Source organism: Mustela nivalis (assembly GCF_964662115.1).
Source record: "Mustela nivalis genome assembly, chromosome: 3".
Taxonomy (NCBI): Eukaryota; Metazoa; Chordata; class Mammalia; order Carnivora; family Mustelidae; genus Mustela; species Mustela nivalis.
Window position 1 is genome coordinate 127,222,224 of NC_139022.1, and position 20,123 is coordinate 127,242,346.

A 20,123-nucleotide genomic window follows, 5' to 3' on the forward strand; every position below is an offset into this window, starting at 1 on the left:
TACCTAGCCAAACATAGTAAATTTACTATCTAGAAACACTGGCATGTTTGACCCCTAAACAAGATAGTGAAAATTTTCTCTTTTGATGGGTTTTTCAGGAACCTGTTTTTTCAATGCTTTATGATTTTTGAAGCACAGTGCTGAAATATAAACTTTCCCTTTAGTGTCAAGGTTTAAATCTTAATTTGTTCGAGTCTTTCCCAGAAGCACAGCACATTCAGGTACTCATATCAGTGTGACCTACTCTTAATTTTACCTAACTGAAATTCTAATGATTTCTCTTTTTAAATTTAAAACATCCCATTAGTTTATGGTGTCGAGAGAATTCTAGAAGACCTGCTTGGCCAGAAAAATAACCATTTTGAAATGGAATGATTAATAACCAAACAAAGGGCTTTATCCAGCTAGCTTAATTGAAACATATGAATAATATGTGATGAACAAAGGAGAAACGAAAGCAAAGAACCTCACTAACTCAAGGGCTTGGTAATGAAGGAGATGTTCTTTCTTCATTCAAGATTCAGTATGCAAGTCATCAACTTTTGAAGACAGGCAGGGTAATTTTAGGAGAGTAAACCAGTGAAGGTTCTCCACTTTATTAGTGGCCAACTATCATCAGAACTTAAGTTGGTAGGCTTCTATTTCCAGTGACTATGAAATAATTATCCAGTCATGACAGTGATTCTGGTGGCAACAGATGACTATCAAAGCTTTAATACTCTCTGAAACTTTGAGATCTGCAAAGAGAAGGGGAAATGAAACACTCTGGGCATGTGATTATTAATCACATTATGTCTGAAAATGTTTTTATTAAATCATTAAACTAGACCTTAATTCTTTAGTCTGTCAATATATATGGATTCCATACTATAGTCCAGAACTGTTGGCTAGTTTTACTTACTTTCTCTCTCTTAATCCTATCATCAAAAGCATGCAATAAGTCTTATTATTTGTTTCACATTTTACTGAGGTTGCGAGCAGTTCTGACATAAAAGTCTGTTGATGATGACAATAACAAAAATAATAACAAAATACTAACAAATGATAGGATTTGACATGACTCTGTAACCTGTCCTCAAAACTATATACTTTCTATTACACTATAACTGCATATTTTACAAATGATTTTTAAAAAGGTGCTGAAGCCAGACTTAAGTAGATTTTATTTCAGCTGAAAATTCTAAAAGCATACAGCAAATTTCTCTTTCAACTATAAAAACATCTCATCAGAATCTCACTTAGCCTAGGCATGTATCTTCTTTAGGAACTTAGGGATTTTTCTTAAACACATCTTTAATTTTGCACTTGAAATGTAAAGTTTCAAGATGTAAATTCCAACCAGTTCTTGGTAGCTAAAATATTACATGAATAGTTTTTTCATCTTCTTCAAAGAAGATGTGGTCTCCTCACTGAAAGCTGGGCTAGAATTTTTGAGAAACTTTAAAGCCTGTATCAGGCACAAACAAAATGTTTCCTGAAACCAAAATGATCATAACCAAGAGTTTCATTCTGGAAATACTTCCTGTCAGCACAAGCATTTTTTTACAAAGCATATTTTTGGTTGTTGTGACAGTAACCAGTAAAATATTTTTGATGTATCTATATAAAATGGTATATAAAATTTTTCCCCTAAAAACATTTGCTTATGAAGGAAGAGGTTACATCAATCCAAAATAAACTGGCTTGGTGAAAATGATTCTGAACCTCTATTTTACTGCCATTTCATCTCCACTACCCAGACACAGACTGCCTATGCAAAATTAAATAAAACATTCAAATAGGCACAGAAACCAATCCAACAGGGTCTGGCAGTGTAGCGTTAAAACAATTGGATCAAGTCATGTTGAATATTTTCTCATGTGTCTGTCTGTTGGCCATTTGTATATCTTCTTTGGAGAAATGTCTGTTCATGTCTTCTTGCCCATTTCTTAACTGGATTATTTGTTTTTTGGGGTGTTGGGTTTGATAAGTTCTCTATAGATCACTTAGCATTAGAAAAATACAAATCAAAACCACAATGATAAATACCACCTCACAGCAGTTGGAGTGGATAAAACTAACAAGTCAGGAAACAACAAATGTTGGCGAGGATGCAGAAAAAGAGGAAACCTCTTACACTATTGTTAAGAATGCAAATTGGTACAGCCCCTCTGGAAAACAGCATCGAGGCTCCTCAAAAAGTTAAAAAGTGAGCTACCTTATGATTCAGCAACTGCACTTCTAGGTAGTACACATGCACCCCAACATTTATAGCAGCAATGTCCACAACAGTCAAACTGTGGAAGGAGCTAAGCTGTCCACTGACAGGTGAATGGATAAAGAAGATGTGGTAATCTATATACAATGGGGTATTACACAGCCATCATAAAGGATGAATACTTCCCATATATAGAGATGTGGATGGAACTGGAGGGTATTATGCTGAGCAAAATAAGTCAGAGGAAGACAATTATCACATGGTTTCATTCATATGTGGAATATAAGAAACAGCGCAGAGGGTCATAGGGAAGGGAGGGAAAACTGGAAAGTAATCAGAGAGGGAGACAAACCATGATATAGGAAACAAAATGAGGGTTTCTAGAGGAGAGGTGGGTGAGGAGATGCATCTGAAACTAAGGATGTACTATATGTTGGCTAACTGAATTTAAATGAAGAAAAAACAATTGGGTCATTTAAATTCAATGTAGGGCTACACTTTTGGGTGGTATCAGCTAAAGAATATCCATGTGCAAATTTCATCAAGCATTTATTGAATACCTATTATATGCAAAACTTTATACCAGGTGTCAACAAACTTTTTTGATAACTATTTTTGCTTCCCAAGACATATGATGTCATTTACAGCTACTCGGCAGTGCTGCTGTACCACAGAAGCAGCCAGACACAATATATAATGACTATTATGCTGTGTTACAGTAAAACTTTGTTTACAAAAACAGGTGGCAGGCCAAATTTAGGCCGTAAGCCGAAGTTCTGCTAACCCCTGCCACATACCTTTGTGGCACAGAAAAATTAATGAGTGACAAAAATGTAATTAAAGAGCTCATACCACCAAAAATTGCTGGAATTAAATAAATTATTTCAGTAAACTTGCAGGATATAAAATCAATATATACAAGCAATTGCGTTTTTATATATCAAAAACCTGTCAGAAAGAGAAATTAAGAAAACAGTGTCATTTTCAAATAGCATTAAAAAGGAAAAAATACTTGGGAATAAATTTTACTAAGGAAGTGAAAGATCTGTACACTGAAAACTGTAAGACATTGATGAAAGAAATTGAAGATACAAATAAATGGGAAGGTATTCCATGCTTATGAATTAGAAGATTTAATGTTGTTAAAATGTCTATATTACCCAAAGTAATTTACCCAAAATGATCTAGATATTCAGTGAAATCTCTATCTAATGACATTTTACACAAAACTACAACCAACAGTTCTAAAATGTATATGGAACCACAAAAGAGCCCAAAGAGCTAGAACAATCTTGAGAAAGCACAAAGCTGGAGCCATTATCTTTATTCTAAACTATAATATGAAGCTATAGTAATAAAAAAAAAAAACAGTATTGGTACAAAAACAGACATAAGTCAATGCAACAGAAAGGAAAGCTCAGAAATAAACTGATGCATACAAATCAATTAACCTGCAACAAAGGAGCCAAGAATATATAACAGAGAAATATAGTCTCTTCTATAAATGGTGTTAGAAAAACTGGACCACCACTTGCAACAGAATGACACCAGACCCCTCTCTTACACCATGCACAAAAATCATCTCAATATAGATTAAAGACTTGAACATAGACCTAAAATTATAAAACTTCTAGAAGGAGGAAGTGAGCTCCTTGACATCAGTCTTGGCAATGATTTTTCAGATTTAACACCAAAAGCAAAGGCAACATAAGCAAAAATAAGTCAAGTAGTACTTCATCAAACTAAATGCTTCTGCACAGCAAAGGAAACCATCAACAAAATGAAAAGAAACCTAAGGAATAGGAGAAAATATTTACAACCACATCTCTGAAAAGGGTCAATATTGAAAATACATAAGGAACTTATACAACTTAATAGCAAACAAAACAAAACAAACAAAAACAAATAGCCCAGTTAGAAAAAGGGCAAAGGATTAGAATAGACATTTTTCCAAAGAAGATAAACAAGTGGTCAGTGGGTACATGAAAAGTGCTCATAATCACTAGTCATTGGGGAAATGCACATCAAAACCACAATGAGATATCGCCTCATACCTATCTATTATCAGTAAGACAAGAGATAACTAATGCTGGCACAGATGTGGAAAAAAGGAAATCCTCGTACACTATTGGTGGGAATGTAAACTGGTGTTGCCACTATGGAAAAGAGTATGGAGATTCCTTAAGAAATTAAAAATGGAACTACTATATGATCCACCAATTCCACTTCTGGGTACAGAAGGAAACAAAATCATTATCTCAAAGAGATATCTATACTCCCTTGTTTACTGTAGCATTATTCCTAAAGGCCAAGACATAGAAATAAACTGTAGACAGATGAATGTATAAAGAAAATATATATTTATACATATGTAAAATTATTCAGTCCTAATAACAAAGGAAAGCCTGCCATTTGTGACAACATGAGTGAACCTGGAGAGTTGCATGCTAAGTGAAATAAGCCAGACAGAGGAAGACAAATACTTCATGGAATCCTGGTGGTAGTGGTGGACGGGGGGTAGGGAATATAGAATTGAACTCACAGAAACAGAGAGAAGGAAAGTGGTTTCCAGGAACTGGGGAGTGAGGAAAATAGGAAGAGATTGGTAAAAGAGTACAAACTTCAAGCTGTGAAATGAGTAAGAGTACCAACTTTCAGCTGTAAAATGTAAAATGTGAGGCTCTAATGTATAACATGATGATCATAGCTGATACCACAGTACTGTGTACTTGAAATTTGCTAAGACAGTAAAATTTAAATGTTCTCAACAAAATAAAAAAGAAAAAAGTATGTGAAGCGACAGATTAATTGTGTTAACAACTCAATGGGGGGGAATCATTTCACAATGTATACACATGGCAAATCATCATATTGTACACTTTAAATACCCTTTGTCAATTATATCTCAGCAGAGATTTTTTTAAAAAAATATTTTATTTATTTATTTGACAGACAGAGATCACAAGGCAGAGAGGCAGGAAGAGAAAGGGGAGGAAGCAGGCTCCCTGCTGAGCAGAGAGCCCCACGTGGGGCTCAATCCCAGGACCCTGGGATCATGACCTGAGCTGAAGGCAGAGGCTTTAACCCACTGAGCCATCCAGGGACCCCTCTCAGTAGAGATTTTTGAAAAAAATAATAAAGAGCTTACAGTTCAGAGAGAGTGGTATTCTTATACATTTGAAATAGGAGAGTCATGAAGTGATACAATAAAACTGCAACAAGTACTATAGAGAACACAGAAAATATGAGAAGCTATGCTGGTTCTTGAAGGATGATTAGGACTTTGACTACTGGGATAGATGTAAACTCTATGTAATGAGACCAGCAATCAACAAACTGACCAATGAGGTAAAGTTTAAGATACTCCAGAAAGAGCAAGAAATCAAGAGTAACTAAAGCAATAGGACCTTTAGGAGAATACGATAAAAGAGGCTAGAGAAGGCATCTCAGGGCCACGTGGTCAGTCCTTGAATAATACCTTGAAGTTTAGATTTGATGCGTTAGTTGATGGCACATTCTAAGTTCAGAAGAATATATACCAAACTGCAAACCTGTTCACCTCCCACATCTAAGGAATGTAGGAAGGGCTAAGTGTGTAAATGATAGATTTTTATCTTTTACTCTTTACCCTTCTACATACTTCTAATTTGTCATAATTCACACACATTACTTCTGAAACAGGACAAAAAGTAATAGTATCATTTGTATCTTCTTATCCCTTATTTTTAAAAATTGTAGTTGAAGATACTTATATTAATTAGCTTCCTCATACTCAGAACTTTTGTTTACTGCTTATATGTCGCTTAATCTCTGCTATTACAAGACACCATGAAGTATGAAAAAGTTCATACAAGTAGAATTATTTGTGAGGGGTAATATGATGGCAGAAGTGAGCTGTGTGGCACTGACCTTACTAGACTATAACTGCCTGGGGTTAGGCCTGTGTCTGGAACACAGTATGTACTCTATCAATATTTGTTTAATGAATAGTTATAAGATTTTCTTCTCTAAGCACTATCAAGTCTCCTTGCTGTAACTGAAGGCAGTATAGAGCACTCACATTTTCTGTGTAGTCCTGAAGGGAGTAGTATCTGTTATTTTTGACAATCAGCACCCAATTGCCCTGCAGGTAGAGAAGTTCCTTAGATTTTCTTAGAGAAGCCACTCTCTTCTACTTCAAACATACATAGTTGGCTGGGGCTGATACATGACCTAAGCCACAGGTACACAGCCATCCACCAGTCTCAGTAGTTGGTCAGGAGTTAGGAGTGAAATGTGACCCATCAGAGCTGAAGTTTGGTTGGAGTTTTCTAACAAAGGCACAGTCAGAAATAATCTCCAATAATTTTGAACTTGAAAGCACACAGACTAGATGCTGCTTTCATCTTGCCACCATTTAAATCCTGCATATACACCAAAGAATGCTAGGGTACAGAGAAGTTACAAGCCATTTCACTTCTACCCAAATAGATGCCCTATTCTTGAGCCACAGAAAGTGCCCTATCTCTAAATTCATGTGCTTATGTGAAGCCACAATTGGCTTTTTATGCTTAGCCATTAGTAAATCAATTACAACCTAAAGAGAACTTAGCTTTTCTAGTTGGAATATATCCTCACTCCCCACATTTACAGTATATTCTAAAGTGCCTTAGTTTCTTTTTCTAACACATTGTCTCCAAAATGAGTTATGCAATTTCTGCAACATTTATATGAATGACTGAAGGAACTAGAAATATATAGATTGTTACATAAATCATTTTAGTTGGATCTAAATTTTTTTATAATTATTCATTGTTAATTTGGTGGTCTATCTTTTCTTTTCAGTAGTCAACTCCAACTGATTTTACTTGGCTTACAGTTTCTCCTTCTATTCTTTATAAATTTCACCTGTGCAGAAGCATTTTTCCTATTTCTTCTTGTGCGTTCCTCCCCAAAATCAGCAACATCAAATGCCTTAGACTCTGAAATCACAAATGTATGTCCATTACTTCAATGTTTATGAAACCCAATTTATATCCAAAGACTCAGATAGGTTCAAGTAGTATTTAGTATTATAATTTTTCTTCAAAAGATTATGAAAAGGAAAAAATATGGTAATGTTTTATATAGCCATCAATTTTAATTTTTTTTCCACTTAGTAGGATATTTGATTTGATCAAAACTCCCTCATTAAAAAAATAAATAAATAAATAAAATATAAATGTATACCAGTGTGCTTTTTCTTCATACTTATTAGTAAATCCTACTTTCATTCAGAAGGACTTATGTATTTTTATTTTAATTTATTTAAATTTATTTTATTCATTTTTTAAATTAATTAATTAATTTTTTACATTTATTTTTTATTTTCGGCATAACAGTATTCATTATTTTTGTACCACACCCAGTGCTCCATGCAATCTATGCCCTCTAAAATACCCACCACCTGGTACCCCGACCTCCCAGCCGCCCCCCCTTCAAAACCCTCAGATTGTTTCTCAGAGTCCATAGTCTCTCATGGTTCACCTCCCCTTCCAATTTCTCCCAACTCCCTTCTCCTCTCTAACTCCCCATGTCCTCCATGCTATTTGTTATGTTCCACAAATAAGTGAAAACATATGATAATTGACTCTCTCTGCTTGACTTATTTCACTCAGTATAATCTCTTCCAGTCCCGTCCATGTTGCTACAAAAGTTGGGTATTCATCGCCAAACTGTGGAAAGAACCAAGATGCCCTTCAATGGACGAAGAGATAAGGAAGATGTGGTCCATATACACTATGGAGTATTTTATTCATTTTATTTATTTTTATTTTTATTTTTTAAGTAGGCTCCACACCCAGCATGGGGCTTGAGCTCATGACTCTAAGATTAAGACCTGAAGTGACATCAACAGTCATACACTTAACCAATTAAGTCACCCAGGCACCCAGGATTTACGTATCTTTAAAAAACGAAGAAATGTCTTGCTGTCTTGCTGTAGCAAGACAGAAGAAAGAGATATTAAGGAGTCAATCTCATTTACAATTGCATCCAAAACCATAAGATACCTAGGAATAAACCTAACCAAAGAGACACAGAATCTATACTCAGAAAACTATAAAGTACTCATGAAAGAAATTGAGGAAGACACAAAGAAATGGAAAAATGTTCCATGCTCCTGGATTAAAAGAATAAATATTGTGAAAATGTCTATGCTACCTAAAGCAATCTACACATTTAATCAATTCCTATCAAAGTACCATCCATCTTTTTCAAAGAAATGGAACAAATAGTTCTAAAATTTATATGGAACCAGAAAAGACCTCGAATAGCCAAAGGAATATTGAAAAAGAAAGCCAACGTTGGTGGCATCACAATTCCGGACTTCAAGCTCTATTACAAAGCTGTCATCATCAAGACAGCATGGTACTGGCACAAAAACAGACACATAGATCAATGGAACAGAATAGAGAGCCCAGAAATAGACCCTCAAATCTATGGTCAACTCATCTTCGACAAAGCAGGAAAGAATGTCCAATGGAAAAAAGACAGCCTCTTCAATAAATGGTGCTGGGAAAATTGGACAGCCACATGCAGAAAAATGAAATTGGACCATTTCCTTACACCACACACAAAAATAGACTCAAAATGGATGAAGGACCTCAATGTGCGAAAGGAATCCATCAAAATCCTTGAGGAGAACACAGGCAGCAACCTCTTCGACCTCTGCCGCAGCAACATCTTCCTAGGAACAACGCAAAAGGCAAGGGAAGCAAGGGCAAAAATGAACTATTGGGATTTCATCAAGATCAAAAGCTTTTGCGCAGCAAAGGAAACAGTTAAAATCAAAAGACAACTGACAGAATGGGGGAAGATATTTGCAAACGACATATCAGATAAAGGACTAGTGTCCAGAATCTATAAAGAACTTAGCAAACTCAATACCCAAAGAACAAATAATCCAATCAAGAAATGGGCAGACGACATGAACAGACATTTCTGCAAAGAAGACATCCAGATGGCCAACAGACACATGAAAAAGTGCTCCATATCACTCGGCATCAGGGAAATACAAATCAAAACCACAATGAGATATCACCTCACACCAGTCAGAATGGCTAAAATCAACAAGTCAGGAAATGACAGATGCTGGCGAGGATGTGGAGAAAGGGGAACCCTCCTCCACTGTTGGTGGGAATGCAAGCTGGTGCAGCCACTCTGGAAAACAGCATGGAGGTTCCTCAGAATGTTGAAAATAGAACTGCCCTATGACCCAGCAATTGCACTATTGGGTATTTACCCTAAAGATACAAATGTAGTGATCCAAAGGGGCACATGCAACCGAATGTTTATAGCAGCAATGTCCACAATAGCCAAACTATGGAAAGAACCTAGATGTCCATCAACAGATGAATGGATAAAGAAGAGGTGGTATATATACACAATGGAATACTATGCAGCCATCAAAAGAAATGAAATCTTGCCATTTGCGACAACATGGATGGAACTAGAGCGTATCATGCTTAGCGAAATAAGTCAAGCAGAGAAAGACAACTATCATATGATCTCCCTGATATGAGGAAGTGGTGATGCAACATGGAGGCTTAAGTGGATAGGAGAAGAATAAATGAAACAAGATGGGATTGGAGGGAGACAAACCATAAGTGACTCTTAATCTCACAAAACAAACTGAGGGTTGCTGGGGGGAGGGGGTTTGGGAGAAGGGGGTGGGATTATGGACATTGGGGAGGGTATGTGCTTTGGTGAGTGCTGTGAAGTGTGTAAACCTGGTGATTCACAGACCTGTACCCCTGGGGATAAAAATATATGTTTATAAAAAATAAAAAATTAAAAAAAAAAACGAAGAAATGGTAACTTGATTACAATAAGAATTTTTTTCTTTAATTTCAGAAGACTTGATGGTTTTTTGTGGGTTTTTTCCCCCACGATGATGTCTTTTTCTGCTCTCCTATTCTTTCTAATAGCTCTTCTAAGTTGATCCCTGCCCTCTTCAAAAACACAACTCACTCCTACCCAAACTGCTCATTTTCATGCAGCTGAAAATAAGTCAACAATGGTACCGCATTTATTTACTGCACTACCTTGAGGATCATGTGTTCTGAGATATGGTATAGCCACATTAAGATTTCTGTGATAATCTCATGGCCAATAAGGATTATGCTAGCCAGCTATAATTTCTTCCAGAAACCAGAAATTATTTATGTGTTGATACAAGCTGGGCATTTATATAACATGACTGATTTGCCTCTTCTTGAATTTTTCTCGTAACCCATAAAATACTTGCAATGTATCTTGCATAGGGATCAAAAACAATAATAATCTTATGGGGTTTTATGATTATATATTGGACACATACCATAACTATTACTCCCCTTCCTCCTCTAAACATTTTATATATCCAAGAATTGAAATAAGTCACTGATATTATGGGGACAATTTATATTTGTTAAATAGTTGGAGAATATAGGAAACTGAGTATATGCTAAGGAGATCTGCAAATGAAGGATGACTATTTGGTTTAAATTACAGATATCTTTGGCCAAAATAATACTGTAATGTTGTCTAGCCAAGTATATGGTCATGATATTCATCAACTAGTCTCTTCTTCAACAAAGGATAATTTTTTTCTTAAAAACCAGAAACATGAGAAAGCTCATATAAAACTAACAAGTGTAATTAATCAGTTTTAGGATCAGTAAATATTCTTTTTGAATATCTAGAAAATTATTTTTATAATATCAAGAAAGAGATAACAGAATTACATAGACAAATATTTCTTTATAACCTATAATATCTAATATTTCCCAAGACTAAATCACTGAGACTCTGTAACTAAACAAACAGACCTAACCATGCCCCTTATAATGTTTAAATGCTTGGAAACACATCTAAACACTTTTTAACTCCTATAAAAAATTCTATCAAGGCAGAATTTCAAAACACTTATTTTCAAAAGTTTATTAGTTGTCTAAATGAAAATGTAAAGTATATCCTCCCAAAATAGTCTGTGTTGCAGGAACAGTTTTCTGTCAGTGCCAACTTCATAGCCTAGCACTAAATTTTGTGCACAGGGAGCATGGCTACAGTGAAATTTATGGCATATGCATTACAGCAGATCTCAAGTAAATTATGAACTCTGTGTGTTACTGAGGCACTGTCAAACTCTGATTGATTTGGACAGTTTGCAGTTAATTAAGTTCATTCCAATTCTGTCTCTTCATCCAATTTCAAAGTATTCTATATTGAAAGCCTATTTTCAATTAGTAAGAAGGATGAAACAAAAAGAATTAATTACAAAAGTGACAATCCCCATTTAAGTCTTCATAGTAGAGCAATTATGTATCTTAAAAGTTAAGAAATTGAGGAGTTGTACTTGTCTAATGCATTATGTCCTTGATGTGTATCTTATATATATTAAAACTTGACGGAGGCATGCTATTATAGTGAGGAAAAGGAAACGTGATGATTGGAGTTATCTGTAGTTGCTAGAAGTTAAATAAGGGAATACCATTTACATGGGCATTTTACTTAGTATTTAATTAAGAGTTAAACTTCTTTTCTGAACGATATAAATATGGCAGATGTCCTCGAAATTTTTGTGATAAGACATATTTACTTAGTGAATCTTACAAATCTGAAAAGTATGGCTAGTTTTTCAAAGCCTACTAGGAAACTCTGATCAAATAAACCACCACCCTCCAATCTTATCCCACACTGTCACTCATCAAGACCCTCCAAACCTGACCACCATAACCAATATGAGGCAAGGTTGCATAGCAGGTGTTAGAAAGGTATATAAATCTACCATAAATGTTTAGCTCTATCACTTATTATGCAGGATCTTGGCAGGGAATTTTTTAACCTTTTTATTTTTCAGTGAAGAGGTTTATAAAATGAAGATGATCCCATAAAATCTACAGAGAAGAGTCAAATATTAAAAAGAGAATTATGTACTTTATTTAACACAATACCTGGCATAGTGAATGGTTATTTATCATCATTCTCATAATAGTGATGATACTTAAAAATCAGACAGACACCTAGGTCTATCTACAAACTTCACACCTACATTATTTTAACAGGATATTACTGCATAGAAGTTCCCAGAAGTGACAAGATTTTGGTGTGGCTTTAAGTACACTGACTCTGATATCCCAATGGGGTTTCAAGTTAGAAATATCAAGAAGGCAGACAAGATGAGACAGCATTATATGAAAATATTTGATGTTTATTAATGTCAAGAAGAGATTCACAGCTTGGTAGTTTTTAGTGGTTTTTTCTCCTAAACACAGTAGTTGAAACACCATGTAGATAAAATGGAGAAGAAGGAAGCCCAGATGTGACATAAGGAGCTGCCTTACAGGTGAAGATTTTTGAAAGAAAATATAAAACAAAAATTAAGACAAAGGATACTATAAGGTGGAGGCAAACTTTGATAAAAAAAAGTATCAAGAATTAAAAAAAACCCTGATAGGTATAAAAATAATGTAAAATAATCTATTTTATTAAAAATGTGCTAATGGCATAGGAATAGTGAAATAAGTCAGAACAGAAAGTCAAATAAATCAAGCATATGAAGAATATGGATTTCAAATGAGAGAGAAAACAAGGCTAAGTCAGTAAATAGTTTAAGAACTACTAAATGATCTTCAGAGGATAAGAGAATTAGATATTTATCTAATACCACAAACATCTAAACATCCATGTTAAATGGGTAAAAAATCTAGATATAAAAAATGTACTAGCTGAATAGAAGAGAATGATACAAAACTCAAGATCCATAAAGGAAATATTGGCATATGAATTATAATAATGTACTAATTCTCCATAAAAAATTAACAAATTAAAAAATAACCAAAAAGCAGAAACATTCTTGTCATACACAAAACCAAAGGTTTTGTATTTATAAAATACAAAGAGCTCCTACAACCTAACTTCTAAAGAGCTTGATCATCCCAGGGGAAAAATGGACAAAGTAGATAAATAATAAATCCCCAGATAAAAATTACAAACAACCAGTGAACACATAAAAATAGTAACCTCTTAAAAATGATATGTTTTTCTGCCTATTCCATGAGATTAAAAAATAAAAAGGATTAGAATACCTAATGTGGGCGATACAATATGGAAATGCATATTCTAATATTCATTTGGTGGGTGATAAATTGGTACAACTGTTCTGGAGTCTAACATGGTATTATTATCAATATTATAAATGTATACAGTTTACAGCCCAGCAAATCCAGCAATACTAAAACCATTACTACTAAATATCACATAGAATTATGGCATAAATTACTATAAAGAATTTAGTTATTTTCACAAGGAAGTTCATTATAGCAACAATAACAAAAAGACAAAATGAAATTTAAAACCGCACAATATCCATTAATAAGGGAATTGTAGATCCAAAATCAAAATACATCAGAATTTTTTAAAAATTCTACTAACTTGGAATTTTAAAGATTCTACAATTTAGAATGCTAAATGTTACAATTTAGAATTCAAAAATTCTAAATAATTTTAAAAATTCTACTAACTTGGAAATATATAAATAACATATTATTGTTCAATAAATAAGCTGGGTGAACTCATGTGTGTAAATATATGCTGAAGCAAAAGATGGCTTACAAACTATTATGACAATAGTTAGCACTATAAAGTTGAACTAGAGGTGGAATGGAAATTTTCTAAAAATATTATTTATTTATTTGAGAGAAAGAGAGTGAGCACATGTACCTGCAAGTGGGTGGGGGAGGGGGCGGGGGTGCAAGAGGAAGGGAGAAGAGAGAATCCTGGAGCAGACTCCCTGCTGAGCCGGGAGCTGGATACAGGGCAGGGCTCATCCCAGAGCCTTAGGATCATGACCTGTGCCAAAAAACAAGAATTGGCTGCTTAACCAAATGACCTACACAGGCACCCTGAAAAGTTTTTAATAATATTTCCTTAAAAAATAAGTTGGGCGGGGGAGGAGTCAAGATGGCGGAGAAGTAGCAGGCTGAGACGACTTCAGCTAGCCGGAGATCTGCTAGATAGCTTATCTAAAGATTGCAAACACCTGAAAATCCATCGGCAGATTGAAGAGAAGAAGTACAGCAATTCTGGAAACAGAAAAACAACCACTTTCTGAAGGTAGGACCGGCGGAGAAGTGAATCCAAAGCGACGGGAAGATAGACCTGGGGGGGAAGGGCCGGCTCCCGGCAAGCGGCGGAGCAACGGCGCACAAAATCAGGACTTCTAAAAGTCTGTTCCGCTGAGGGACATCGCTCCAGAGGCTAAATCAGAGCGAAGCCCACGCGGGGTCAGCGTGGCCTCAGGTCCTGCAGGGTCACAGAAGGATCAGGGGTGTCTGAGTGTCGCAGAGCTTGCGGGTATTGGAAGGGAAAGACGGCTACAGAGACAGAGCCGACAGTAAGCTCACAGCTCGGGGTTACCTTGAACCGGTCGCAGGCTCGGTGAGCTCGGAGCGCGGCCGGAGGTCAGGCAGACGGGAGTGACTGGGCGCTGTTCTCTGAGGACACACTGAGGAATGGGGCCCTGGGCTCTCGGCTCCTCCGGGCCGGAGACCAGGAGGCCGCCATTTGTATTCCCGTACTCTGGAACCCTATGGAAAGCGCTCAGGGAACAAAAGCTCGTAAAAGCAAACCCGAGCGGATTACTCACCCCGGCCCCTGCTAAGGGTGGTGCAATTCCGCCTGGGGCAGACACTTGAGAATCACTACAACAGGCCCCTCCCCCAGAAGATCAACAAGAAATCCAGCCAACACCAAGTTCACCTACCAAGGAGTGCGGTTTCAATACCAAAGAGAGGAGCAGAATTCCAGAGGAGGAGAAAGCAAAGCACAGAACTCATGCCTTTTTCCCTGTGATTTTTTTAGTCTAGCAGGTAATTTAATTTTTTCTTTATCATTTTTTGTTTTTTTTTTATCGCCTTCTAGTAAAATTTTTTTTAAACTTTTACCTTTTTCTTTTTAACGTTTTTTAACCAGTTTATCTAATATATATATTTTTTCCTTTTTTATATTTTTCTTATTTGTTTTCTTTTTTTTTTTAATTCTTTTCTTTTCTTTTTTTTTTTTTTTCTTTTTTCTTTCTTCCTTTTTGAACCTCTTTTTATCCCCTTTCTCCCTCCTCACGATTTGGGATCTCTTCTAATTTGGTTAAAGCATATTTTCCTGGGGTTGTTGCCACCATTTTAGTATTTTACTTGCTACTTCATATACTCTTATCTGGACAAAATGACAAGAAGGAAAAATTCAACACACACACACAAAAAAAGAACAAGAGGCAGTACCAAAGGCTAGGGACCTAATCAATACAGACATTGGTAATATGTCAGATCTAGAGTTCAGAATGAAAATTCTCAAGGTTCTAGCGGGCTTGAAAAAGGCATGGAAGATATTAGAGAAACCATCTCGAGAGATGGTTTATTTCTGGAGAAATAAAAGAATGAAAATCTAACCAAGTTGAAATCAAAAAAGCTATTAATGAGGTGCAATCAAAAATAAAGGCTCTCACTGCTAAGATAAATGAGGCAGAAGAAAGAATTAGTGATATAGAAAACCAAATGACAGAGAATAAAGAAGCTGAGCAAAAGAGGGGCAAACAGCTACTGGACCACAAGGGGAGAATTCGAGAGATAAGTGACACCATAAGACGAAACAACATTAGAATAATTGGGATTCCAGAAGAAGATAGAGAGAGGGGTGCAGAAGGTAAACTGGAGAGAATTATTGGGGAGAATTTTCCCAATATGGCAAAGGGAACAAGCATCAAAATTCAGGAGGTTCAGAGAACGCCCCTCAAAATCAATAAGAATAAGCCCACACCCTGTCACCTAATAGTAAAATTTACAAGTCTCAGTGACAAAGAGAAAATCCTGAAAGCAGCCCGGGAAAAGAAGTCTGTAACATACAATGGTAAAAATATTAGATTGGCAGCTGACTTATCCACGGAGACCTGGCAGGCCAGAAAGAGCTGGCATGATATTTTCAGAGCACTAAACGAGAAAAACATGCATCCAAGAATACTATATCCAGCTAGGCTATCATTGAAAATAGAAGGAGAGATTAAAAGCTTCCAGGACAAACAAAAACTGAAAGAATTTGCAAACACCAAACCAAATCTACAGGAAATATTGAAAGGGGTCCTCTAAGCAAAGAGAGAGCCTACAAGTGGTAGATCAGAAAGGAACAGAGACCATATACAGTAACAGTCACATTACAGGCAATACAATGGCACTAAATTCATATCTCTCAAGAGTTACCCTGAATGTTAATGGGCTAAATGCCCAAATCAAAAGACACACGGTATCAGAATGGATAAAAAAACAAAACCCATCTATATGTTGCCTCCAAGAAACTCATTTTAAGCCTGAAGACACCTCCAGATTTAAAGTGAGGGGGTGGAAAAGAATTTACCATGCTAATGGACATCAGAAGAAAGCTAGAGTGGCAATGCTTATATCAGATCAATTAGATTTTAAGCCAAAGACTATAATAAGAGATGAGGAAGGACACTATATCATACTCAAAGGGTCTGTCCAACAAGAAGAGCTAACAATTTTAAAAATCTATGCCCCCAATGTGGGAGCAGCCAACTATATAAACCAATTAATAACGAAATCAAAGAAACACATCAACAATAATACAATAATAGTAGGGGACTTTAACACTCCCCTCACTGAAATGGACAGATCATCCAAGCAAAAGATCAGCAAGGAGGGGCGCCTGGGTGGCTCAGTGGGTTAAGCCGCTGCCTTTGGCTCAGGTCATGATCTCAGGGTCCTGGGATCGAGTCCCGCATCGGGTTCTGCTCAGCAGGGAGCCTGCTTCCTCCTCTCTCTCTCTCTGCCTGCCTCTCTGCCTACTTGTGATCTCTCTCTGTCAAATAAATAAATAAAATCTTTAAAAAAAAAAAAAAGATCAGCAAGGAAATAAAGGCCTTAAACGACACACTGGACCAGATGGACATCACAGATATATTCAGAACAGTTCATCCCAAAGCAACAGAATACACATTCTTCTCTAGTGCACATGGAACATTCTCCAGAATAGATCACATCCTCGGTCCTAAATCAGGACTCAACCAGTATCAAAAGATTGGGATCATTCCCTGCATATTTTCAGACCACAGTGCTCTGAAGCTAGAACTCAACCACAAGAGAAAGTTTGGAAAGAACCCAAATACGTGGAGACTAAACAGCATCCTTCTAAAGAATGAATGGGTCAACCGGGAAATTAAAGAATTGAAAAAAATCATGGAAACAAATGATAATGAAAATACAACGGTTCAAAATCTGTGGGACACAACAAAGGCAGTCCTGAGAGGAAAATATAGAGCGGTTCAAGCCTTTCTCAAGAAACAAGAAAGGTCTCAGGTACACAACCTAACCCTACACCTAAAGGAGCTGGAGAAAGAACAAGAAAGAAACCCTAAGCCCAGCAGGAGAAGAGAAATCATAAAGATCAGAGCAGAAATCAATGAAATAGAACCCAAAAAAACAATAGAACAAATCAATGAAACTAAGAGCTGGTTCTTTGAAAGAATTAATAAAATTGATAAACCCCTGGCTCGACTTATCAAAAAGAAAAGAGAAAGGACCCAAATAAATAAAATCATGAACGAAAGAGGAGAGATCACAACTAACACCAAAGAAATACAAACTATTATAAGAACATACTATGAGCAACTCTACGGCAATAAATTTGACAATCTGGAAGAAATGGATGCATTCCTAGAAACATATAAACTACCACAACTGAACCAGGAAGAAATAGAAAGCCTGAACAGACCCATAACTAGTAAGGAGATTGAAGCAGTCATTAAAAATCTCCAAACAAACAAAAGCCCAGGGCCAGATGGCTTCCTGGGCGAATTCTACCAAACATTTAAAGAAGAACTAATTCCTATTCTCCTGAAACTGTTCCAAAAAATATAAATGGAAGGAAAACTTCCAAACTCATTTTTTGAGGCCAGCATCACCTTGATCCCAAAACCAGACAAGGATCCCATCAAAAGAGAGAGCTATAGGGACGCCTGGGTGGCTCAGTTGGTTAAGCAGCTGCCTTCGGCTCAGGTCATGATCCCAGCATCCTGGGATCAAGTCCCACATCAGGCTCCTTGCTCCACGGGGAGCCTGCTTCTCCCTCTGACTCTGCCTGCCACTCTGTCTGCCTGTGCTCACTCTCGCTCTCTCTCTCTGACTAAATAAATTTAAAAAAAAAGAGAGAGAGCTATAGATCAATATCCTTGATGAACACAGATGCGAAAATTCTCACCAAAATACTAGCCAATAGGATTCAACAGTACATTAAAAGGATTATTCACCACGACCAAGTGGGATTTATTCCAGGGCTGCAAGGTTGGTTCAACATCCGCAAATCAGTCAATGTGATACAACACATCAATAAAAGAAAGAACAAGAACCATATGATACTCTCAATAGATGCTGAAAAAGCATTTGACAAAGTACAGCATCCCTTCCTGATCAAAACCCTTCAAAGTGTAGGGATGAGGGCACATACCTCAATATCATCAAAGCCATCTATGAAAAACCCACCGCAACTATCACTCTCAATGGAGAAAAACTGAAAGCTTTTCCGCTAAGGTCAGGAACACGGCAGGGATGACATTATCATCACTGCTATTCAACATAGTACTAGAGGTCCTAGCCTCAGCAATCAGACAACAAAAGGAAATTAAAGGCATCCATATCGGCAAAGAAGAAGTCAAATTATCACTCTTCGCAGATGATATGATACTCTATGTGGAAAACCCAAAAGACTCCACTCCAAAACTGCTAGAACTTATACAGGAATTCAGTAAAGTGTCAGGATATAAAATCAATGCACAGAAATCAGTTGCATTTCTCTACATCAACAGCAAGAATGAAGAAAGAGAAATTAAGGAGTCCATCCCTTTTACAATTGCATCCAAAACCATAAGATACCTAGGAATAAACCTAACCAAAGAGACACAGAATCTATACTCAGAAAACTATAAAGTACTCATGAAAGAAATTGAGGAAGACACAAAGAAATGGAAAAATGTTCCATGCTCCTGGATTGGAAGAATAAATATTGTGAAAATGTTTATGCTACCTAAAGCAATCTATACATTTAATGCAATTCCTATCAAAATACCATCCATCTTTTTCAAAGAAATGGAACAAATATTTCTAAAATTTATATGGAACCAGAAAAGACCTCGAATAGCCAAAGGGATATTTAAAAAGAAAGCTAACGTTGGTGGCATCACAATTCCGGACTTCAAGCTCTATTACAAAGCTGTCATCATCAAGACAGCATGGTACTGGCACAAAAACAGACACATAGATCAATGGAACAGAATAGAGAGCCCAGAAATAGACCCTCAACTCTATGGTCAACTAATCTTCGACAAAGCAGGAAAGACTGTCCAATGAAAAAAGACAGCCTCTTCAATAAGTGGTGCTGGGAAAATTGGACAGCCACATGCAGAAAAATGAAATTGGACCATTTCCTTACACCACACACCACAATAGACTCAAAATGGATGAAGGACCTCAATGTGCGAAAGGAATCCATCAAAATCCTTGAGGAGAACACAGGCAGCAACCTCTTCAACCTCAGCCGCAGCAACATCTTCATAGGAACAACGCCAAAGGCAAGGGAAGCAAGGGCAAAAATAAACTATTGGGATTTCAACAAGATCAGAAGCTTTTGCACAGCAAAGGAAACAGTTAACAAAATCAAAAGACAACTGACAGAATGGGAGAAGATATTTGCAAACGACATATCAGATAAAGGACTAGTGTCCAGAATCTATAAAGAACTTAGCAAACTCAACACCCAAAGAACAAATAGTCCAATCAAGAAATGGGCAGACGACATGAACAGACATTTCTGCAAAGAAGACATCCAGATGGCCAACAGACACATGAAAAAGTGCTCCATATCACTC

General features: G+C 36.5%; 1 long non-coding RNA gene across 2 annotated transcripts in view; it reads right to left on the reverse strand.

Annotated features, from left to right (window-relative positions):
• Positions 1-589: 589 nt before the first annotated feature.
• The window catches only part of LOC309860886, a 443,591-nt gene continuing 424,057 nt past the window's right edge, over positions 590-20,123 (reverse strand). For both annotated transcript variants that reach the window (XR_014309687.1, XR_014309688.1), the window contains exons 5-6: positions 7,085-7,158; positions 590-737 (exon numbers count right to left, since the gene is read on the reverse strand). This is a non-coding gene — a long non-coding RNA (uncharacterized lncRNA). The remainder of the gene's footprint in view (positions 738-7,084; positions 7,159-20,123) is intronic.